The 26,032-nt window shown below is 37.3% G+C and overlaps 1 pseudogene; it reads left to right on the top strand.

Moving 5' to 3' along the window:
• The first annotated feature begins 1,784 nt into the window (after nucleotides 1–1,784).
• Nucleotides 1,785–13,406, top strand: LOC123835606 (cell division control protein 42 homolog; annotated as a pseudogene).
• The last annotated feature ends 12,626 nt before the right edge of the window (nucleotides 13,407–26,032 follow it).

Raw genomic sequence — 26,032 nt, 5'->3', positions numbered from 1 at the left:
CTTGTGAAGTCGTGGAGGCTGATGAGCCCCGAAATCCATAACAAATAATTCAGACTTCGCATAGGTAGGAATTGTTAACCACAGCATTCTGAGACAAGGAACTAAAAATAGTTATAATTTGGAGAAGTCATTTGGTTTTTGGAATGAGATAGGCTTGTGAGATGAAAGACTGAAGGCTAGAAAAAAAGCAAGTCAAGGAGCATAGCGGTTTCAGGCAAAGGATGGACTTTTTTATAGGCAGCATGAGAAGAAAAGAAAAGCATTGGTTTGAGAGATATTCTGAGAAATTGACTGATGTGGAGGAGACTGGCAGTGGCCCATCAACATTTGTTTTCCATTTCTTCATAAGCACATGGATTGGCCATGTCGCCTAGGTTCCTTTACAGGTTGGAGGGTGGGTGCACATGACCTCATCCTTGCCGACAGAATCTAGGCAGAAATAATGTAGGTTATTCTAGCCTTGGGGATGTGCTTCCTTTATGTTCTCTTTTGCCTTCCCATTAGCTAGAACCCACGAAAGTCCAGCTTTAATTGGGCAGATGATGAAAGTGCCCTATGGGTATGGTGGAACAACATGATGGAAATAACCAATGTTCTAAATAACTTTGGGGAATGCAGCTGCCTACTCACCTGAAGCATTCAGCCTACATTCGAATTGAGAAACAAATTTTTACCTTCTTTAAGCCACTGAACTATTAGTGGCCCCATTTATTACATTAGCTTAGCCTTACCCTCATACAACAGAATATAGAGTAGAGCTTTGAGATAGTAAGAACTCAAGGATAACTCTAAGGTTCTGAACCAGAATGACAGATTCTGAATAAATCATGCATGTGTTCACTTCCTTACTCACTTATTCATTAACTCACTCAAATATTTATCTAGTGCTTATTATTTGCCATGCACTGTTCTACGTGCTGGCTATTCAGCAGTGAACAAAGCAAAAAGTTCTTGCCTTCAAGAAGCCTATATTTTTGTGGTTGCCTTCCAATGCCATGCAAATAAATACAAAGAGAGTAGTGACAGATGCTAGGAAGAAAAGTCAAGCAGATAAAGGGCACAGAGAATTTGAGGAAGAGTAATTAAGTAAGACTTCTCTGAAGAATTGACTTTTGAAGAAGTGGTGAGCACCTGAGAAAGTGAAAATGAGATCTGTATATACTGCATTGATTCTATATTGAAACTGCATGTTTGAGTTTTGATGTGCCCTTGAGGTATCTGGGACTGTACAAAAAGATATGGATCAGTGTTAGAGGGTATCTGTACATTATTCAGCTATATAACTCAGTGAAACAAAGGAATCTGTGAAGAGTAAAAACAAAAAGCAAGAGGACACAATGAATATAGTAATTATCAAAGATGTGTTGGAAGAAAAGTGACTGGGAAGGTATAAGAAAAAAAGACCTATAAATGTGAGAAATAGGTGAAGAGATCAGGATGGTGATGAAGAAAAATAAAAGACAATAGAAATGTCTCAGGAACTGAAGCCAGAAGTCTTCAAAGGGGCAGGTATGAAAAGCTGTGCCCCATACATCAGAAAGATCAAGGAAGATAAGGACAGAGAAAATGCCTTTGAACTTGGCTGAATTGAGATCATTGGATACCATAAAGAGGCAAAGATGGAAGCCAGATTTAGGAGGGGAATTAGGGGGGGAAATACTTTAAATATAGTTCATCTAACTCCTCACCATTGTTATTGGACATTTATTGAGTGCAGTGGTTCTATAGAGCTCTACTCTGATAGCCTAAGTATTCACTGAGTCTAGTTACCACATTTGTAAAGAATGACTGAAGAAGTACCAGAGTCTGGCACCTCTGTTAACCCTTTTAGAAAGGCTCTGAGGACAGAATTACAAAATATTTTTAACCCCTTTGGTTGCCTGGCTTTGCTGAATTCAGCAAGACTCAAGAATTCACAACCTAAGCGGACAAATCAATTAGATGTTAAAATCCCAGAGGCTACAACTAAGCTGTCAGAAAAAAGTGAGTGTGGAGAGGTAATTATCCAGTAATTATAAGAAACTAGGCAAAAATCTAAGAGAAAAAAGGTCTATTGGCATGTTGTAAAACTATTTGAGAGGTTAACAATTTGCTTAGTTTTGTTGACACTAGGCTAAAATATGTGTTTCATCAGAAGGTGATGTTCCTTGGGCTCTCTATTACCATACTATTAAAAACTCAGCTGAAAAGACTCTGAAAAAAAGCAACACATGTGAAAATGACAGGAAGTAAAGAAGTCAGTTGGGCCTTAGAAATTCACGTAGCAAGAAGCAAAATCCTCCTGCATTTTGGATTGTGAGCCATCATCCAGCTGATGCTTGGCCACTCTGAAAACACTGGAGAAACAGGTGGCATACAGCTTTGCATCTCCAAGGCATCCACGGCAAGAGAAGATCGGTGATAAAATTTGCCATAATCTGCTTCTCTGGAAATGGAATCTTCCTGATAATTTATGGTTTCTCTGAGTTTTACTTTGCTCTGTGTGAAATAATAGGGCATATACAACTGTAGGCTTGCCTGTACTGCAAGCCCAAGTAAATAAAAACCAAACGTAGTAACACACACAAGCACACGAGGTTAGTTATTATTTGTAGTTCAAAATAATTTTAGAAGATCAATTATCCCCCACCCAATACTTTAGAGTCTACCCAAGAGGATAAAACATAAAATCTTTAGTAAGGGTAGCCATGAATCGAGGAAGAAGAAAAAAGGCTTACTTGATTTGAAGGCCAACACAAAAGAAATAGAAAGGGAAGAAGCACTCATCTGATGGGTAAATGCACAAGGTGTGGTATGGAAAAGTGCGACTAGACAAAGCAAAAGACTTCGGTGAAGATAGTTGAAATACTTTGTTTTAAAAATGTTTAGTCATGGTGATTTCTTTAATGCTGTTTTTCCCTCAGAATGATAGGGATTCTGTTTTTTTCCCCCGGGCTCTAATTTTAGGATTACGTTAAAGTGCATTAGGCAATAAAACGAAGACACCCCATAACTCTAGAGGTTTTAGTTACTCTATTCCTTGTGGACTCCAGAATTGTTACATAAAATGTTTTCCAATTTAATCTATATTTTTTTCTGAAAAAATTAGCATTTGTGTTTACCCTGTGTACTTTCTAAAATGCACATCATGTACAAAGTCTATTAATAGCGGAAACATAATTTACCTCTTATAGCTGGATTAATTTGCAATCACCTGACACTGGTTGTCTTTTTTCAAAGACAAAGTCTTGATTGTCTTCATGGGGAAAAAAATGCTACAACAAACCAAGCTACATTTGTTTTCAGAAAATTGTTTTTCTTCTAGAGAGAAAAAACATTTTTCTTCAAAATTAATGATGATAAATCTATTTTTATACTTGAGATTTAATGAGAATCCTTTCCTTCCCCACCACCCACTAAATCAGAATGGCAGCCTGAAATCACTCACTATTGCATAGCAAGAATACATAAGCAACATGTTTTGGAAAGTTGTAGAGTTAAGTGAAGGTCTTGGTTTTGTAAGACATAATGCAATTAACAATTGAAAAAAAAAAACAACACAGGATAAATTCATGAAGTTAGAATTCTACAAGAGTCCCTAAACCTCTTGGCATTGAACTAATTAGTGCTATAGTAAGCCGTGCATAAACCAGATGGGTGACTGGATGACAGAGGCAGTAAATGAGATCTTTTGTGACACCTTCTTCTTAGTTTAGTAATGTCCTATCTGTCCCCAGAGGCTGTATCCTGAATGAATCAAGGCTTCTGTTGCGACCTATAGCCACTGATCCATAGCACATATTCTTATATCAAATAGGAATTGATAGGAAGTAGGGAAAGACAGGAAGGTTTGAGAATCATTAACCTGGTTGAAGTTTGCTATGAGTGAAGTAATCTTATATTTGAACAGCCAGTCAGGACTGGGAACCAAGTGTGAGGCTGATGAGAAAATGGCACTTTCTTCTTCTTGTCGCAAAAATGAGACTTATGGGCATTTGGCTCTCTAAACTCTTCTACTGTAACTACCATTTAATAGTTGTCTTCTATGTACCAGGCACCAGACTAGGTGCTAGCCTTATATTGTTTCTCTTTCTCATCTACAAACATGTAAGATAAGTGTATCCCATTTTGCAGAAAAGGAAAGTAATCTCCAGTCAAGAGAAGTTGCCCAATGACTCAGAATATGTGGCTAGAGACACAATTATATTTAAATTAATTGCATTTGTAACACTTAATTCTGATGTGTTTATTCACAAAGCCATTTTTATTATTGATACGCAATCAAGGAAAACCTAAAAAGTTTTAAGTGTTGCTTTTTGACATCATGAATCATTTTTTTCCTTGAAAAGCAAACCCTTCAGGTCTTCAGAAAATAAGACTTGTAGGTACAACAATGTGTGGTTATCATTGGCTCTCTAAGTCCAGTTCTATGGGTCACTTTCAATTTCTGGAATGTACCATGTTTGTTTTGTCTTGTTTTTGTCTTCTTTTGATTATCTCCCCTTGGCCCTCTACAGGGATTATTTCCTATGATGCACCATCCATCTGCCCAATCCCAACTCAGCCTTTGGTTTCTCAGTTCAGATGCCAGTTCCTCAAGAAGCCGAGGTCATGTGCCCCAGCTGTGTGCCTTTGCCTGCTTGCATGCTTGTATCCCCCACTTGCCTTTGGTTGCCCAGAGTATATACTTTTTTCAGCTTTGTAACCCCAGAACCAGCACAATGCAGAACAGGTACTCAAATATTTATTAACTGTATATACATTAAAGTATGAGTGACTATCAGACCTGCCAAAGTCAGATGAGAACTGCACTGCTTTATTAAGGGCTAAAGGTAAGGAAGAAACAGAAAATAGTGCTATTTCAGAATGAGGCCTGGAATTTAATAAAATAATGAGAGAGAGACAAACAGAGACAGAGACAGACATCGGGTTGGAGAGGTGGAGAGACAGAGAGAGAATGCTGTAATTTATTGGAGTCAAGCAGTCTTGGATATTAATACTTGTTCTTTGACCTTGGGCATGTTACTTAATTTCTCTGAACCACTTTTTCATGTGTTTAAGAAAGGGTTGTTGGGCTAGTTTGATGTTTGCCTACTATGTAAAAAACTCTGTATGTGGCATTACCATTATTATTATTATGAAGGGTGTAAGAAAAGTATTATTCTCTTGGATAAACTTACTTGGTTCTGTGCATCTTTTTTTTGTTCCCTGTTGAGATGGATGCCGAGTCTTTATGCTTTTTCTTGATTTTAGGCAAGGTGGAAGATGCTTTATATTTTTACATCTGTTTTCCTTTCTGTTGTTCCTATTTCCTTCATGAAAATGTTTGTATATGTTTTGCTCCTATGGCTTCTTTTAACTGAGGAGAATATGCACCATTAAAAGGATTTAACAAATAATTAAAAGACAATTAAAAAAATCATACCACCCTAGCCCAACCCATTTCTCTTTTGCATACAACTCGCCACAAGCACAAATTCTTACCTAGTTATGATTATTATGTGTATATATGTTGCGTATATAATACGCCTAAGTATATATTGTATTCTGCTCTTTTGCTTAATATCTCATAATAAGTATTATCCATGTGTACTTCCAGAATCAAAAACATCTGGGAAAAAGGCTTTGTTACATCAACTGGTCCCTTATGCCCTTCTCATTGGTTACCATTGTACAGTCTAAATGTAATAGTCCATCTAACATTATTGTGTATGTTCTGTTATTTCATCGCATTTCTCATGGCATAGCTTCCTAACCTTTTAATTATGGCAAAATATTCAAAAGGTTAATGAAACAAACCCCAAAGGAGCCCCTGGTACAATATAGTTCCCCAGGCTTATTGTCCCTGGCTTAAAACTGATTCTGTGAAAGAACAGTGTGCACCTCTAGAAAGGCTAGCAATTCTGCCATCAGATAAATGATTGCAGCCTTCAGTGGGCTGGCTCCCTTTATTTTAGCTACTGGTTGTAGAGCTGAGAGACAGAAGCCTGCATGGAGGATGAAGGCCCAGACTTTTTTTTTTTTAACTGAAATGTCAAGCTATGTGACTATGCCCGGCAGAAGACGACCCCCTGCGAGATGTGATAAGCCCCAGGCCCTCTCCACACACTGCTCTGAAAATGCGGTGGGAGGGCTTCCCAGGCTGATGGAACTAATGACAGTAATAGCTCTGGGTAATTTGTCTTTTTCCTTACTGTGCACATTCTCTCCATGTGGTGCACTTTACACCTACCACCAGGCTCACATCTGGAATGCTACGACCCTCTCAGGCCTGATTCAGAGAGGTCGAATTCTCCTGTAAAGTAAATCTGACCTCTAATTTTCTTAATAATTCAGGATTATGCTAATGCTACTCAGCAACCAGTGTAGAATGGTACAGGAGCACTGAAGAAAGCTTAATCCCTTGTACTGGAAACATGACCAAGCTTTCCTTGCATATTTGGCTATAATTTGTCTTCTCTATCATTCTAAGAGAGAAAATAAAAATTTGGAAAAGTGTGTAATTTACATCATTCATGCTTTGTTTCTGGTTATAGCGCATCCCCTGCTTAAGAAGAAATTTTCTGTTTCTTTTCCTTGGTAAACAGATTTTCTACTAAGGATTTATAAGAATACTAATGATAGGTTTGGGTTTTTAATTCTAACTGTAAAAAATACTTAGATAGTTAAAAAGACTGACAAAATAATTTCAGGGATAGATAAAACAGACTTCACAACAGCTTAATCTCATAAATGCAGAGTACTTTCAGGAAGATTTTAACAATAAAAATCCTTTTTTGGTGCTGGTTCCACAACAAGATTCTACTTTTAATCTTGTATTTTGTCTTATGTTTTTTATGTTTATGTTTAAAATAGCCATATTATTAAAAGTATAAACATCTGAACATATCTTTTAGAAAAATATGATCTTAAGTTTTAAGAAATGTTTGTACTACATTAAAAGGGTAGCCTCTTCAATTTTAGCTCTCTGTGAATAAAGGGAGAATAAATTAGTATGTGAAATATTCCCCCAGAGAACAAGAGATTCTCAGCATTGTAGAGGTATGAGAACCACACTATTTGCTAGGAAAAACATGTATGCTCATTAGTATGGATATCTGGATCATTCTGTCAAAATATTTATAAAGTTATTTCTAAGTTATAAATAGACAATTTTATTACTTTCTTCTTCAATTCGGGTGTAATTGTTTTGAGGACTAAAGATTGTACACAATTATGAAATGATTATATTGGTTAGTAATTTATGTTTCTCACAAGCAATGTAGAGATTATAAACATTTTTCCATAAATAATATCTGTGGCTATAATTGGTCAATAAAAAGATAATTCATCAGTGGTGTTTAATCTCTTTCGGTACCCTTCACTACTGTCTCAATCGCTCAAGCTTCACACGAGTTTGAAGGCAGAAGAATTTGCATCTCTAAGTATTGGGTCACCTCACATTTAACCATGGAATCAGACACTCCATAAAATCCCTATTTCACCTGAGTGACTCAGTGGGTTAAGTGTCTGCCTTCGGCTCAGGTCATGATCCCAGGGTCCTGGGATCAAGTCCCAAATCAGGCTCCTTGCTCAGTGGGGAGTCTGATTCTCTCTCTCCCTCTGCTGCTCTCCCTGCTTGTGCTCTCTCTCTCTCTCTCTGTCAAATAAATAAATAAATCCTAAAGAAAAATAAAATAAAATCCCTATTTACCTTCTGGATGGATGATATAAATTGATTCCAGAAAAAAATATATATATATATTTTCTAACTTGGGTATCCTAAGAGATCAACGTCTACCCATTGGTTTAGGATAAAACCAGTCTAATTAGGGAGAGGGAAATAGGGAAAAATGTCATCCTGCATGTCCCAGGGTCCTCCCTAGCCCATTCCTTTCTGTCAGGTCTGAGCCTTTAGAAAGGATTGCTCTAGGAAAAAATAATGATCATTATGCCTGGGTAACGTAAAACAAGATGCAGAAAGGCTGCTGTAGAGGCTGATTGTGACAGGTGTACTGCATTGACCCTTCCTGGGTCTCATCCCTTTGGGCAAGATTTGTGCACAGAGTGGAGCTTCTGCTTATATGACAGATTATGGGAGGTGAGGTAGTTGAGAGCCGCTTAGCTGGTGGGTTTGGGATTCGACAAAGATCTGCAACAGTTTGAATATTATATGTGTGTGTGTGTGTGTATACATACATACATATATAATGCTTTAAGATATTTGACAAGAAAACTCCCCAAAGAACAATAACAAATCTGTGTAGGGTGAAAAGTCAGTCAGTTCATTTCACTGAAATAGTTGATAACCCAGTAAAGGGAAATCTACAAGAACAGCCTGTTCAGGATAAGACCAAAGTTGACCACACCAGTTGTTTTTACCAATACCTTCCATTTAATGAGCCAGGATCCTCATATGTATCACTTTACACAGGACTCACAACAGCTCCAAATGGTTCATGTTATTAGGAGAAGGAAACTGAAGATCAGAGAAGTCCAATACAGAGAAGGTGGTAAGATGGGAACCTAGATCTGTTTGACAGAAAAGCCCTCCATCTTGTTTCTCATCCTCTAATCCACCCTCCCTTCTTTTTCCCACTCCTTTCCCTGGCCATGTGTGGCTTTCCTCTCAAAAGACAGGAAAGTTCCAAGAAAACAAAGGTCTACAGCAAGAAAGAATCAAGCCCATGGGGGCTTGAATCCCCTTTCTGCCAGTTGAGTGACCTGGGCAGTTAGCCGACCTCTCCGGGTTTCACTGTTCTCCTTGACAAGCTGTGGATAATTCTAACTCATGGAAGACTGAGTGAGAGAATCAGATCAGCTGCTGAGCACAGCAGGCACTCAATGAGAGCCATGCATTAATTTATAAAGATAAGCCTCCCAGTCAAAGTTTGAAAGGTTTTTTTTTTTCCCCTTTCCTTCAGCAACTTGAAGGAAAACATACCCCTTTTCTTTAGAAGACTCATAAAATTGAAGCATATTTATCCATAAAAGCATATTTATTTACATTTTTATAAAACGTGGCCTCTCAGGATAGTCAACACTTTTTGGACACGGTTATTATATGTAAAATAGTACTTCGGAATATTTTCCTTTAAACCAATCTCTTTAGCTTGTAAAAATGGTAAGCATGGCATTTTTGATTTAGATAGTAGTTAAGATTTTATAGCTTATTTGGCTGATTCTTGAGAAATGCTGATAGCCATTTATCTTGAGCTGCCTTCCTCCTAGTACCACCTTTCCTAGAGAAGCTTCTTGGGATACTGAGAGTGGAATGGGGAAGTTAACTAGTTCTTAAGAGAGCTTACTGGGTAAGTATCCTGGACACTCTCAGCTGTTATGTTTTCATTACTTCATTGATTTAGCATAGGCTTATTGAACTCTTAAGTATGTCTAAATTCTGTGAAATTATAAAGATATGTAAAAAAGGCTTTTTGACCTACGGCAGTTTATTGTTGAGTAAGGGAGCTGAAACATTATATATAAACAGATATAAACCTGTGGAAAGGTGAAAAACTGAGTTCACAGGAGGAAGAATCCCTTCAACTGAAGGGATTAGGCTTCACGGATGGGTGATTTTTGAACTTGGTTATCGAGCAGGTATGATTTGGATAAAGATAAATGGAAGACATTTCAGGTGGAAGAAGGAAGGAATAAAATGAACAAAAACATGAATGATAGTGTGAGGGCTGTGTACAGGGAACAATGAGAAGTCCCCCTCTGATGTGCATTTTGCCATAGGTTTATAGCAGAATCACATACTCCCAAGCCCCCTTACCCTCCCGAAAGTCCCTCTGGGATGAGGCCCAGGAGTCAGCATGTTTAACGTGGATCCCAGTTCATTCGGATAGAACCACTGAGAAACAGACATGGCTGAGTAACTGGAAATTATGGAATGGCTGGAGGGTAGACAAGTGGTTCTTAGCCCAGGCTGCACACACATTAAGATCAAGCAGAGAGGTGGCTCATCCTCCCTCCCACCCTGTCTCCCTCCCTTTCTCCCTTCCTTCTTTCCTTTTCTCTCTTTCTTTCATACCTAAGCCCCAGGCCAATTAAACTAGAATCTCTGAGCATGGGGCCTATGTATCTATCTATCTATCTATCTATCTATCTATCTATCTATCTATCTATCTATCTATATATATATTTACTTTTTATTATGGAATTTAAAAAAATTGAAGTATAATGAACATACAGTGTTATATTAGTTTCTGGAGTATAATATAGTGATTTAACATCACTATAAGAGTACACTTAATGCTCATCACAGTAAGTGTACTCTTAATCCCTTTTATCTATTTCACCCATCCCCCCCATCTACTCCCCTCTGGTAACCACCAGTTTGTTTTCTGTATTAAAGAGTCTGTTTTTTTATTTGTCTCTTTTTTTTCTGTTTTGTTTCTTAAATTCCACATATGAGGGAAATCATATATCTGTCTTTTTCTGTCTGACTTATTTCCCTTAGCGTAATACTTTCTAGATCCATCCATGTTGTTGCAAATGGCAAGCTCTCATTCTTTTTCATGGCTGAGTAATATTCCATTGTAGTATTATGGAAAACTTTAAATATATATAAAAGTAAGCAGAACACTATAGTGAACACCCATGCACCCACCACCCAGTTTCAATAACTGTACCAGTTGTATTTCCTTTGTATCTCTACCAGTTTTCTCACCTTCTATATGATTTTGAAAAAATCTTATACATTATAAAATTTCATCTATAACATTTCAGATTTCTAAAGGTTCAGATTTTGCACTCTGGGACTATATCACTTTCCCGTAGCCGGCTTACAGAGGCTCCCTTCCCCTGCTGTTTATCTTTCTATATATCCCCTTGGATTCACTTCTCCATACCTCCTACCTTGCAAAAAGTGGTGCTTTTCTATTTATAGAATTCCAGCAATCATCACAGGGTCCTGAGATCGAGCGCCTTATCAGACTCTGCACTCAGTGGGGAGTCTCCTGGATATTCTCTCCCTCTCTCACCACAAAGAAATGAATACATCTTTTAAAAAAAACATAATTTTTAAAGATTATTCATTTATTTATTTGTCAGAGAGAGAGAGAGAGAGAGCATGCCCACAAGCAGGGGGAACAGCAGGCAGTGGGAGAAGCAGGCTCCCCGCCGAGCAGGATTTGATCCCCAGACCCTGGGATCATGACCTGAGCTGAAGGCAGATGCTTAACCAACTGAGCCACCCATGCATCCCAACCAGTAATTTTTAAATATCATGAAATAGCCAGTTGCATTCGATTTTTTACTATTTCATAAATGTGTGTATGCATATAAATTTTTACAGATTGTTTGAATCAGAGTTTTGACTAGGTCTACACATTATGATTGGTTGATATGTCTCCTTCAATCTATGTGTTTCCTCTCTATTTCTCTCTCTCTCTCCTTTAGTTTAGTTTTCTTCAAGAAACTAGATTGTCCTACAGTTTCCCTCACCCTGCATTTTACTGATTACATTCCTGTGGTATCATGTAACATATTTTCTAATCATTTATAGATATTTGGATCTAGAGGTTTAATAAGATTTAGGTTCCAGAGTTTTGTTTTGTTTTGTTGTTGTTGTTTGTCTTGTTTTTTTGCAAGACCATTTTCTAGGTGTGTTCTTTCATTAGGAGCATATAATATCTATGTGTCTCTCTTATTGAGGTGTTAGCAACCACTGATAATCAATGCCTAGAGCCATTTATTTAATATAAACTGCAAAATGATGATATTCTATCTTACCTTCATTAACTTGCTGGAATACTTCTGTAGAGACATTTTCTCTCATCTACTAGTTGTATAAAAAGTGGTACAGTTTAAATAGGAAAGGCAAGATACATGATCCTTTCCCTTATTTATCAGTTTTCAAAATAATGAATTTGTTCATTAGCATCATGTAATGGAATTCAATTATTAGAGTAATTATCTGACTTGCTATTAATATGAATTTAAACATGTATGGGGTATTCTAGTCCATTGCAGTGTTACTGTTTTTGATGCTCAGATTATTGTCTCTTTGCTTGGTGGGAACCTGTTCAATTTGGCTCCTGAGTTCTTTTAACATAACCCTAATAGTATTTAAAATATTATTTACTATTTGATAAGACAAGATGTCCCAGCATCATCACATACATCACATACATTTCCTGCCCCAAACCTACAGTCAGTTAATTATTCCTCCAAAGAGCTCTTTAGTAGGAAACCATATTTTAAGACTGCAGTCTAGGGCGCCTGGGTGGCTCAGTTGGTTAAGCGACTGCCTTTGGCTTAGGTCATGATCCTGGAGTCCCGGGATCGAGTCCCGCATCGGGCTCTCTGCTTGGCAGGGAGTCTGCTTCTCCCTCTGACCCTCCTGCCTCTCATGCTCTCTGTCTCTCATTCTCTCTCTCTCAAATAAGTAAATAAAATCTTAAAAAAAAAAAAGACTGCAGTCTAGATACTAGTGGTTCTCATTGCTATTTATGCAATGTTTCTGAGCCTCTTCAATACAAAGAGCTAAGGGAGATTTTCTTTTTTAAGGTACCATCATATCACAAATTTATACTGATACTTTTAATTCAAAGCCAGAACCACAGGGTATCTCTTTTCCCTAGCTTTCCCCCAAATCCCAGTTCTCAATGACATCAGGAATATTAAAATGAGACTGTTTTATACTAAATTATTTGCCCTACAATGCACACATGGATGTTTCAAATTAACAACACGAGAGCCGAGGGGACCCTGCGTGGTCCCACCAATGTCCTGGTGGAGCACCCGATGACATCATTGAATCTGAAATATTTAAAGTGGATACAAAACTGTTTCAGCAATACAGACAATTAAATGTGTTGTTGTGGGTGATGGTGCCATTGGTAAAACATGTCTCCTGATATCCCATACAACAAACAGATTTCCATCTGAGTATTAGCCTACTGTTTTTGACAACTATGCAGTCACAGGATTGGTGGAGAGCCATATACTCTTGAACTTTGTGATAGTGCAGGGCAAGAGGATTCTAACAGATGACGACCACTGAGCTCTGCACAAACAGATGTATTTCCAGTTTGTTTTTCCCCATCCTCATATGAAAATGTGAAGGAAAAGTGGGTGCCAGAGATAACTCACCATTGTCCAAAGACTCCTTTCTTGCTTGGTGGGACTCAACTGATCTCGGAGATGACCCCTCTACAATTGAGAAACTTGCCAAGAACAAACAGGAGCCTATCACCGCAGAGACTGCTGAAAAGCTGGCCCATGACCTGAAGGCAGTCGAGTATGTGGACTGTTCTGCACTCACACGGAAAGGCCTAAAGAATGTATTTGATGGAGCAGTATTGGCTGCCCTGGAGCCTCCAGAACCGTGGAAGAGCCGCAGGTACCTGCGTGCTGCTGTGAACGTCTCCCAGAGCCCTTTCTGCACAGCTGGTGTCAGCATTGTTCTAAAGGCAATGTTAAATCAAACTAAAGATTAAAGATTAAAATTCATTTTTGCAATAATGACAGATGCCCTGCACCTACCTACATGCACTCGTGTGAGACGAGGCCCGTAGGTATGATCCCCATCCACCTCTCAGTACTCCTTCGTTTGAGTAATTGTGTGTTGTCAGAAAAGTGATTAATACTAGTTTTTGTTTTGCTATTTCAATTTTTTTTTTTTTTTTTTTTTGGCTTAAAAGCAAGGCATGCTTGTGATGACTCTATAACAGACTAATTTGGGTTGTGGAAGCTGCTCCCAGGCTCCATCCACATTATGGAGAATAATCTGGGACATTTAGGTTTTTTATTTTATTTTATTTATTTATTTATTTATTTATTTATTTATTTATTTATTTATTTATTTATTTATTTATTTATTTATTTATTTAGCGGGAGTAGGAAGGGTGTGTAGGGTTTGTTTTTATTTAGTCATGTTTTTAAAATTCATTAACCACGGGGCAGCCCTTAATGGGAGAAGGACGGATTGATTCCACATTCCGCTTCCTAGATCTAGTTTAGAAAACTTGTTCCCCACCTGGAGCTATTAGAAAGAGTATACTAAATGCTTCATTTAATATCATACTCCTTTTTGAACTTTGCCTTTTCTCTCCACCCTTAAGTAGGTCCGGTATTTGATGAAACTCATGAAAGTGGGTGGAACCTGTCTTGCCCCTCCTTTTTTCTAGGGTGCACTATACATGTGACTGTAACTTTCAAGAATGATTTGCCATTTGCTAATTTTTTAAAAATTAATTTCTAACGTCTTTCACTGATCAATGAAGAAAAGTATTTCACTTTTTGAAATACACCAGATGGATTGAATACATAATTAAAAAACATCTTTTTTCACTGTCAGTCATTGTCTTACATGCTTAGCATAGATGTCCTGCTTACTAGCATATGATATGGTGTTCCTAGAACACAGCTGAAGATCTGGTAAATGGAGAAAATGTGAGGGATGGCGCCAGAAGACAGAGGTCTATGGAATGATGCACATCATCTTTCAAGTTGGGAGGATGGAGACCTGCTCCATGAAGAAGCTGGGGTTGGGGAGAACATTTAACAACATGGGGACCAGTCAGGAGAATCCCCTTATTTCTGTTTTGTATATGAGGAACTCTAGAGTAGCTAGTTAAGGTTCTGTAGTTTAATAAAAAGATCCTGGAGTCTTATGAAGACTTCATAACTATGTGTTAGTAGGGATTTTATTTGCTTAGTTTGGTTGCAATTTCCAATTTTTTAAAATGTTTAGGTAATCTTGTCCCCCTTCCCCAAATCCTAATTCTTGTAGATTCATTACTGTTGAACCAATGTTCGTCATGTCTCAGTTCCTTGTATATGCATTCTTTTCAGATGTATTAAACAAACAAAAACCCCTTAAAAATTACTAACACCTTTTCTAATAATATTACTGCTGAAATGCTGTTCTTTTAATCTTTTTGTTCTTGGTGTATATGCCACTAAGGATGTATAGGCATTTGCTCTGTCTTAAGGTTACTTTGAATAGTTCATCTATTTGATTATACCAGCAGTTTGTTACGTATTCAGCTCATTTGTTTTATTTTATTTTAATTTTTAGAGATTAATTTATAAGTTTAATTTTGTTTTGTAATTATGTGCAATATTTACATGGTTTCAAAGTTACATTTACAAAACAAATTATTGTCAAAGTAATTCAGCCTGTCCCATCAGCCTCTCTGCTTCCTCTCCCTGTGGATGACCATTTAAATAGTGTATGGTTTGTCATTTATTGTTTATGTTCAGTACCTAATTGTAAATCTGTCCCAGTGATCTTATGGGGAGCCAGACTAGAGAGCCTTTACTGTAGAAAATGATGAGCTAGAATGTTTGTTAGTCTTGTGGAACAGGGACTTTGTACAACACTTTTAAGGCTGTATTTCCTGCATCTAGATTAGTGGCTGGCACCTAGCAGATGGTTGGTAATATGTGTTAAATGAATGAATGAATGAATGAATGAATACTTAGTAGAAGTTTGCAAGCAGAAGAGTGAGAGAATCAAAGCTGTCCTTTTTTGAAAACTTAATCTGACAGTAATGGTTAAGGTAATTGGGAAGGAAAAACTGAATACTAGGTGACTCATTTGGAGACTTATTTGGTGAAGTGGATGATAGCAATTTTATTTTATTATTTTTTTTAAAGATTTATTTATTTATTTATTTGAGAGAGAGAGAATGAGAGACAGAGAGCACTAGAGGGAAGAGGGCAGAGGGAGAAGCAGATCCCCTGCTGAGCAGGGAGCCCGATGCGGAACTTGATCCCGGGACTCCAGGATCATGACCTGAGCCGAAGGCAGTCGCTTAACCAACTGAGCCACCCAGGCGCCGATGATAGCAATTTTAAAGAAAAGAAATAAAAAGTGTGTGTGTGTGTGTTTGTGTGCATGTATAGGTTTGAATTCTGTGGACTGGGAGCATGCTGTCTGGCCTGGTTCTATCGATCTCAACTGGGTGTACCTGTGTTTCTGTGGTCAGCGGGCCTCACTTGCATCCCTGGCTGGTGGCAGGCTTTGGCAAGGGGACTAATTGTTGTCTGTGTCACCTCACTTCTCTTTGAGGTATTTCATCTTTCATCCTTCAGGGGACTAGCTTGGGTTCTTTCCCATCCATGGTAGTCTCAGGGTACCGAGTACAGCAAAAGGCTATACAACGTGCAATTGTTTCTCAAGCTTCTGCTTGTGTCATGCTTGCCAAGTTCCCACTGGCCAAAGGAAGCCATGATAACAGCCCTGATTCGGGAATTGTCCAGACAGACTCTAGCTCTTGATGAGAAGAGAATGTACAGCCATTTTGAATTTTCCAGTGTGGGATGTATGTGAAACATGTGAATAAGGTCATCTATTTCCTACAGCTTTTAGTTCTAGTTCCACACATGTTTGTTAATTTACACCTCTGCATCCTTTCTATGGACTTTCCTGAAATGTTTCTCAGCCACATAGTCCATTTTGCATTCTGTATCTTCCACAAAACCTCTCTTTACCAATATTTCACTTATGAGAGTTTCTTTAGCACTTCTGGCTTTTGCCTTGGTGATTACCTTTTAATTATACACTTTAAAACATATATTTATATGTTTTATATATCTATATTACAGTTTTGCATTGTTCTCTAAATTTTTTGTGTATATTTCTCCTGAATTCTCAGCTAATTTGTCTTATTTTTCTATTGTAACTTCAATGAATTTAGAATAGTGTTAGAATATAAGTACTCTATAAATAATTGTTAACTTGAACTTTGGGTTGACCTAGAGAAACCTTCTGAAACTGGATATTACCAAAGCCCTCTTTATTTTGCTTTCCAGTGGATCTGTCAGCTTATGATTTACTATGTCTAAAAACAATGGCCAAGGAAATCTGGTTAAATTCAGCAGACTACTTTTTTTTAAGTATTTTGACAATTGGATTGAATCCATTAAAAATAAAATATTTGTAATTATGTTTCTGGAATTACTTTACATGTGCAGTAAGACCACTTACAAGTAAGACATATAAAATATCCCTGCTAGGGCGTATGTATGGCTGAGGAGGAGTCTTTCAGTGGTTCAAGTAGTGAAAACAAAACAAGCAACAAAGATTGTGATGATCCAGGTGTGTCATTGGAAAACCTATTAATTTCCTTTAGCGAAAAGTCACGTTGGGGAGATCTCAAGGAGAGCTGCTTGTATCTGTGTGAGGCAGAAAAATAAAGATGAATGCTAAGAGGGAAGGTAGAAGAGAGGAGAGAAAATAGTGCCAGGCTGGGACAGCAGTATCAACTTATATCTTCTCGTTCTGATTTATCTTCCTATGGCCTGGGGAAGAGTACTCTGGGAGTTCTCAGAAGAGGAAGGAATAAAGACATCCTTTCCTTCTTATCTTCACTGGAAATTTCAGAGAAGAGTGAAGGCAAAGGGAGAGAAAGGTGGGGCAGAATTGTTTTTGGTTCTGGAAGACAGAAAAAAGGAGAGGTAAAGGAGATTTGGGCAAAAGCCTTTTTTCTTAAGCCAGTCGTGATCCCCAGTTGAAGAGATCAGTACCTAACTATGGATGAATTACATTAAAACTAAAACTGCTTGTGAGGTGTGGCTCTAATAGGTTTTGGTGAAGTGCTTGATCGTTGGGGAGTAGGGTGATTGGTTATGATAAATTGTAAGATTTTTCTGCGTGATGAGAGATCTATAAAATTTTTGTTTTGTTTGGCTAGAGACTAAAGCAAACCTCAAAAGTCTTCATTGATCTCCTGTAAAATAAAATGACTACAAAGGAATTAACATGTATATATGGAAAGAAATGAGGCTTAGCAAAATGCATAGCAATTCATCAATGAGAGCTATATTAGTATCCAGAAGTCTAATGGATGCTATCCGTCAATAATTGTTGGAGACTGCTTGTCAACAAATTGGATTGTTTGTCATAGACACTGACAAATTGTAGTATAAGGATCTTGAACTTTTGCATACATTTAAAATATTTATGTGAATATACATAGGCACATGTCTATTTGTAACGAGAGTGTTTTCCTGCATTATAAAGTTTCAGGATTTGTCCAATAAGGCCTGAAGTCTTTTTACTAAATGGTGGAACTCATCATGACATTTATATACTCTAACATCCAATCATCTTGGTTTTCATGAAAATATTTTCCTTAAATATTTTGAAAGTAGAGCATCTTCACTGAATCAAAATTGACATTTTAATTTGAACTCTCCAGTCTGAAAAGAGTTCGCAGTCAAAATTTGTCATTAAAAAAACTCAATGAAATGAAAAATAATGATCTGCTGGCTTGCGCCTACAGACATTTGGAATAGAAGTGCTAAAGATACTATATTTTAATGCTCAGTCGACTTCTTTTACTGCCAGGCAGGGAGTAAGTGGGAGGCAGCTCTTGGTGCTGTGGAAAGGACCATGGCCTTAAACTCAGAAGAGCTGCATTTAAGACAGAGCCGTGTCATTTATCAGTGGGATGACTTTGCTCAAATAATTTAGTTTCTTCATCCTTAAAATTGGGATGATAATAGATATGTCACAGAGCCTTAAGACAACAATGCATGGGAAAAGTATTACAAACAAAATCTTATGTAAATGTAAGATTGTTGAAGATATTCCCTATTTTCTAATAAATGATATTGTTTATATTCAAGTTCTATAAAAATTAATACACATTTGTTTCAATTACCTCATTGAAAAAGCAATACACGGTGAAGGTAAAATATAAAAAGCAGAAAATTAAAACAAAGCAAAAAGAAGGAACTAAGAATCACCCATCATCATTCTAAATTTTCACCTAAACTTTTACTTCTGCATATAGCTTTTAAAAGTATACACTATATTGCAGTGCACAATATACAGTATGTAGATTGTACCTTTTCCCTTAACATTATATTATGATTATGTTTTTAGGACAGTATATGTACTTCATAGGATTGTGTAAATTCATATATACTCCTTTACGTGAATAAACCATAATTATAATTTACCTATTTCCCTATTAGTTGAACAAAGACTTTAGGAGTTTCCAATCTCTCAAAGAGATGACTATTCTTTTCTGTTACTCCTTGTATACATTCACCAGCATTTCTGGATGAAAGAGTAAATAGCATTTTGAGCCTTTTAATATAAATTGCCAACTTGCCTTCAGGCTGACTGCCAGTTTCTATTTTTCCTTGCAGTGTGTAAAGGTGCCTGTTTCCCCACATCCTAATCAATACTGGGCATTACAATAACTTAAAATATCCATATCAAGGTCATAGGTGCAAATATTATCTCACTTTTTAATTAGCATTTAAACCAATATGTAGAGTCCAGTTGTAATTCTTTTTAAATTGCTTGTTCATGATGGTGGTCCAACTTTTTCTCATAATCTTTAGGAGATCTTTATACATTAAAGTTATTAATCCCTCTCATATATGTTGTGAATATGTTTTCCCACTTTCCCACTTTTTCATTACTCTTAAATTATGTTTTTGATGATTTTAAAAATGATGTGTGCATTTTAAATTCATAGGTAGTGCTTTATTTATCTGGTATTGTCAACGAATGAGGAATACCACCTAAATAGAGTTTCCAAATAATTTTTTTTTTACATAATGGGAAGACAATTTTTAAATGAAAAATCATTCTAAATTGTGTAATCCACCTCCTTCCATATATATATATGTTCAATGTTTATCATTACACCCAGAACCATGTTATATGATAGAGTTGGGTGGATGGGAGTATAGTTGGGGAAAGAATACTAAAATATTGGATAACTGTATATTACAGAGTAGTATTAGCATGCACATCTGTATTTACAAAGTGTTGTTGTATCAGATTTATTCCTAGGTGGGTTCCAAGCTGAAAGAGATCAATGGAAGTCAATAAAGGCTTACTTTGAGTTGCACATGAAGGTCAGATTTTAATAGAGGATGAGAGAGAAATCTTTTTGCTAGGTGGGGAATAATATTATATTGGTTGTTGGCTTTTGGTGGCAAGTAACAAAACTGACTCTTGATAACCAGAACTACAAAGAGATTTTAGGTGGCTGCCATAATAAAAAGCAGAGTTTTAAAAAAATCAATCCATTTTTTTTTGAAGAGAGAGCATGTGTACGCACAGGGGTGAGGGGCAGAGGAAGAGGGAGGGAGACAATCATAAGCAGGCTCCACACCCAGTGTGGAACCCGATGTGGGGTTTCATCTTACAACCCTGAGATCATGACCTGAGAGGAAACCAAGAGTTGGATACCTAGCCAACTAAGCCACCCTGGCACCCCAAGAGAAACATATTTTAAACTTTGGCTGTGCACTAATATATAAAAGGTGCTGGGTGGTCTACTTCACATGGTATAACTCCTTCCATCTTGATTTGAAATTTGAGATATGGTACTGTGATGGTTAATTCTTTGTGTAATTCTGTTAAGAATTAATTCTTAATTTCTTAGCTGGGCCATGGATTACCCAGATATTTGATCAAACATTATTCTGGATATTTCTGTGATGGTGTTTTTGTTTTGTTTTGTTTTTTACAACCTTGTTAATGTTGTTGTTGTTTATATCTCCAAATTTTTATTTAAATTCCAGTTAGTCAACATGCAGTGTAATATTGGTTTCTGATGTAGAATTTAGTGATTCATCACTTACATACAACACCCAGCGCTCAGTGTTGGTGATGGTCTTTTTGAATGAGATTTACATTTAAATTGGTGGGCTTTATGTAAATCACATTGTCCTCCAAGATGTGGATGGACCACATCCAATCAGTTGAAGACATGAATAGAACAAATGTGGACCTCTCTGGAGCAAGAGAGACTTCTCTAGCAACTGCCTTTGGACTTCATCTGCAACATCAGCTCTTCCTGGCTCTATAGCAAATGGCCTTTAGACTTGAACTAGAATATTAGTTCTCCTGGGTTTCCAGCCTGCTGCCCACTCCCCCTGAAAATTTTGGATTTGCCAGTCTCCATAATCATATAGCCAATTCCTTTTAATAAATGTTTTCCTATATATTTGCCCATGCTACTGTATTCTTATTTCTGGAAAACCTTGGCTAGTGCAGGTATGCCATAACACTTCTGTGTAAAAACTCCTCAAAAGTGCTCTGTTACCTACAGGACTGAAGAAGTTCCTTAGCTCCTTAGTGATCTAGTCTCTTGGAATTATACTTGGAATTCTCAAAAGGGGCCATGCTTTTTCTTGAGCATGCTGACCCTTCTACCTCATATGCTTTTATGCTGCTTGTTTGGAAAAGTCTTATCCTTTAGTTCTCAACCAAATATCTTTATAGTTCAGGGACTATTGCCAGATAACCAGTTAAAGCTAAATGCTGTGATTTGGAAGCACCTGTTCATCTTCTTACACCATTTATCTCATTGCTTATAGTTATTTGTCCATATGTCTGTCCTCCCCATCGAACTCTGAACTTCATGAAGTAAGCAATCTTATTGTTCATGTTTATAGTATTTAGTAAAACTCCCGGCAGCATTAATAACAAGCCTATGCTGGTATAGGATTCTTCCAATCAAAGACCTCAGTCATTGTGTTGTGTGTGCTTCTGGCCACACAGTAATTAGCCTTCCTGGGGATATTAATGGTTGCTAGAGTCTGAACTTTTGTGGATGTTCATTACCATTGAATTTCTAATATATATCTCATTGATTGTGAATAATATAACAAAAGTTAAATAGACAGCCTTTGTTTATTTAGAATAATATAGATTGTGGGGTATCTTTAAAGATTATCTTTGAGGCCCTAATGGCTCACAAATAAGTTTTCAGAAGATTTGTTGTGATATGTTGAAAACCCAGGTAAATATGGAAGGATTTTCTTTCTATCACAAAAAATATTTCTGCATTTTCCTAGGGCATGCTTAATTATAATACCGCCTTGTGTATTTATTTAAAGTTAGTTTTTACCTCCTTGACAGAGTGATCGGCTGTTGAGAAATATAAAATTTCAGTTTATAAACCTCTGTAGTAAAGGTCAATCTGAAATAACAATGAGAAAAATATGCTGACATTGACAAAAATTACATTAATGTGTATATCTCAGAGCAATATTTATCAGTTGAAGTTGGCTTTATCTGAACTGGCTTGTGGAGGAAGAGAAGTCATAAAAGTTATGGGCAGGTTCTGGGTAACTGTGAGTCATCATATGTTCTTTTCAAGTGAGGTGTAATTCTTTTTTTAATGTGATTCTTTCATGAGAAAAATCTTCTGGGGATTTTCAGCCTCTTCTGGTGTGTCTGTTTTGTCTGCCATCCCACTACCAGATCTTAATCGCTGCAGATTAAGTGCAGAACCATGATTCTTAATCACCTCCTTAGCTCACACAAACTGTTGCTTCACCAATGCTTCAAATCAGTTAAATACACAAAAATTAAATTATATATAAATATATATAAATTTATTATTAATTATTTATTTTTATATTTATTACATTAATTATTAATTAATTATTAAATAATCATATATTAATTATTTATATTACATATATGTGTATACACACACACACGTATGTATGGATGGATATCAGGATCACTTTACAAAGCCCCTGGAAATTGAACACTAGAACTGCTACAGAATGGAGCATTTTATCAGAGTGGTAGCAAATTGTCTTGATTGGCAATTCTTCTTATTATTACTCATTACACTTCATCCTGTTCTGCCATCATAACCTAGACTCATTTACTCCCAAAATTACTTCTGATAATGAAATTTCTAACAATAGAACATGTTCCTGAAGTACAAACTTCTCATGAATGGAGACTTGATGGTTCTTCTCAATGGAGCCTGACACTCAGCTCTGGGCACCAGGTCTTCTGGAAAGTAAAAAGTTCTTTCTCCGTTCCTGCCCTAAATCCTCAAAGTCAATAAAAATTTACACAGTTCCTGAAGTCATTGTTCCATTGTTCCTGCAGACAAACTTCAACATAAGATTACCAAGCAAATACTCTTCTGCTTGCAATGACGTCTAGTGGGCCTGGTGTCCCCAGAACTCTGTCAGGAACTGGCCTGTTGAGGGGGAGGGTAAGACGCTGTTGTAACAGCTTTCAGCATGCTGACTTGGTTTCCTCCCTACTTTGTTTTGGAGTATAGATTTTCATCATTTTTACTAATTACATAGTATTCCACATGCTGATTGGTCATTTATTTATTTGGCTTCTCAGTGTTGGGACATCTTTATACATAAACTACTTTGAGTGGTTTCTGCAAACTACTCTTATTATTTCCTTGGACTCTTTTCCAGACTTGTAGTTGCTGAGTCAAAGAATGTATATAGTTGTAAAGTCTTTGATTTATATTGTTAAATTGCCTTCTAGAAATGTATCAATTTATAGTTTTGCTAGTCATGATTGATCAGACAGTTTTTCCCTATTGAAGATGATATTAACCTTGGGTTTTTCATATCAGGCCTTTATTATATTGAGGTTTATTCCCTCTAAACCTACTTTGTTGAGAGTTTTTTTTATCATGAATGGATGTTGTACTTTGTCACATGCTTTTTCTGCATCTATTGAAAAGATCATATAGTTCTTATCCTTTTTATTATTGATGTGATGTATCGTGTTGATTGATTTGTGAATATTGAACAACTTTATAACCCAAAAATGAATCCCACTTGGTCATGGTGAATGATTTCTTTAATGTATTGTTGAATTCAGTTTGCTAGTATTTCATTGAGGGTTATTGCACCTATATTCATCAGGGATATTGGCCTGTACTTCTCTTTTTTAGTGGTGTCTTTATCTGGTTTTGGTATCAGGATAATGCTGGTCTCATAGAACGAATTGGGAAGTTTTCCTTCCTTTTCTATTTTTTGAAATAGTTTGAGAAGAATAGGTATTAACTCTTCTTTAAATTTTTAGTGGAATTCGTCTGTGAAGCCTTCTGGTCCTGGGCTCTTGTTTGTTGGGAGATTTTTTATTATTGCTTCAATTTCCTTGCTGATTATGGATCTGTTCAGGTTTTCTATTTCTTCCTGTTTCAGTTTTGGTAGTTTATATGTTTCTAGGAATTTATACATGAATAAATTCTTCTAGGTTGTCCAATTTGTAGGCATATAGTTCTTCTAGGTTGTCCAATTTGTTGGCATATAGTTTTTCATAATATTATCTTACAATTATTTCTAGTTCTGTGGTGTTTGTTATTATTTCTCCACTCTCATTTGTGATTTTATTTATTTGAGTCCTTTTTCTTTTTTTCTTAAAAAGTCTGGCTAGGGTTTTGTCAGTTTTATCGATTTTTTCCAAAGAACCAGCTCCTGGTTTCATTCATTTGTTCTATTGATTTTTAGTTTCTATATCATTTATTTCTGCTCTAATCTTATTATTTCCCTCTTTTTGCTGACGTTAGATTTTGTTTGTTGTCCTTTTTCTAGCTCCTTTAGGTATAAAGTTAGCTTATTTATTTGAGATTTTTCTTGCTTCTTGAAGTAGGCCTATATTGCTATATACTTGCCTCTTGGAACTGCTTTTGCTGCATTCCAGAGGTTTTGGATGTGCTGTCATTTTCATTTGTTTTTATATACTTTTTTATTTCTTCTTTTATTTCTTGGTTGAGCCATTCATTGTGTTGTTTATGCCTTGCTGTTGTGTCTGAGTCACTCTTGCTGTCAGTGCAGTTGTCTGCACTGACTCTCTGCCTGTTGTAGGATGTGTTTGTTCTCTCTGGTGTTAGTGGGACACAGGCAGGCTAGATCTGGAGAGGGGCAGTGTGCTCTCTGGGGAACTGGGAGCAGGGCGGAGGTATTAGCAAAATTTGCATTGGGCCACTAGTCCTATGCCAGATCCCCCAAAGAACTGTTGTGGCTGGGGGCTGTGCACCAGGGTGGCTGATGGCATGAGGTTGGGAGCAGAATGTGACCATGGCTGGGCATGTGGCTGGGCACTGTGCTGCAGCTGGGCAGGGCATGCAGAGGCAGCTGTGCACCTGACTGCTTGGTGAGGCAAGTGCACAGCTTTAATAAAATTTTCCCTGAGCCGGGGGCCAAAGCTACAATTGTATGGGCAGCCCCGCTTCCCACAGGTGGCACTGTGTTTATGCTGGGGGGTATAGGAGGAAAATGGCACCTGCCAGCTCCCTTGTTTTCAAAGAAGTCCTCCAACATGCTCTGAAATTAGTATGAACAGATCTGTCTCCAGTTTGCCCCCAGTGCTGTGTAAATTGCCATTTTTATGTTTCCTTTCTGTAGAGAGGCTACTGTCTCTTTAAGGGAAGTGACCCAGCTATCACTTACCCTCCTGGCTTGCCCAGTGCTGAGTCAGAGACTTTTAAAGCTCCAGGCTCCAAATCCCACTGGTTTTACAAACTCATGGAATTCCGTCCTTCTGGGTTTTATTTTAAAAGATTATTATTTGAGAGAGAGAGAGTGAAAGGGAGAGAAGCAGACTCCCCACTGAGCAGGGAGTCCAGCAGGGGTCTTATTCTCACAACCCTGGGTCTTGATCTCATGACCCTGAGATCATGACCTGACTGAAATCAAGAGTCAGATGTTTAACCGACTGAGCCACCCAGGCACCCAGACCTTCTGGTTTTTAAAGCCAAACATTATGAGGATTAGTTTTCCCTGTGTGAACTCACTGGTGCAAGGGCCCACTTCTCTGCCCTCTCTGAGCACACAGTTCCCTCCCTCCTGCAGACAGCCTCCTTCTGACTTTCTGAACTTTCTCAGCTTTCAGATGCAGATTTTTCTCTATATTTAGTTGTGGAGTTAGTTTTTCCAGTCTTTAGATCACTCTCTGGTTTATTGGCTTGGATGTGGGTGATATCTAGGTGTAAATGTGGTGTGGGGTGAGCTCAGGATCCTCCTACTTTGCATCTACCCAAGCTCCTCCTTCCAGGTCATTTCTTAATTTCACCTTTCTCTTAGAAAGCACATTCCTTGAAGTCAGTCTATTGAACATCATTATAATCTTTGTGTATTAAGTTATGCCAATTTTAGTGGTATATCATTTTCCTGAAGTAACTACAATGTTTCCAAAGAACATCAATACATAAATTATGGTCTTCAAGGACGATCCCCTGCTGTGCTAAAGTCAGAGTTCCCTATTAGATGTGTGATAGAAGAAGACTAAGTTCTGAGGGGTTTCCTTCTCTCCTGCTGGACCCATAATTCCCATGTATACACTGGAAATTTCATCTCCAACAAA

This window comes from Mirounga angustirostris, unplaced genomic scaffold (genome assembly GCF_029215605.1).
Source record: "Mirounga angustirostris isolate CCGP_5_RB_7025 unplaced genomic scaffold, mMirAng1.0.hap1 SCAF_7, whole genome shotgun sequence".
In the NCBI taxonomy this organism is placed as follows: Eukaryota; Metazoa; Chordata; class Mammalia; order Carnivora; family Phocidae; genus Mirounga; species Mirounga angustirostris.
This window is presented reverse-complemented; position numbering and strand designations above follow the sequence as displayed.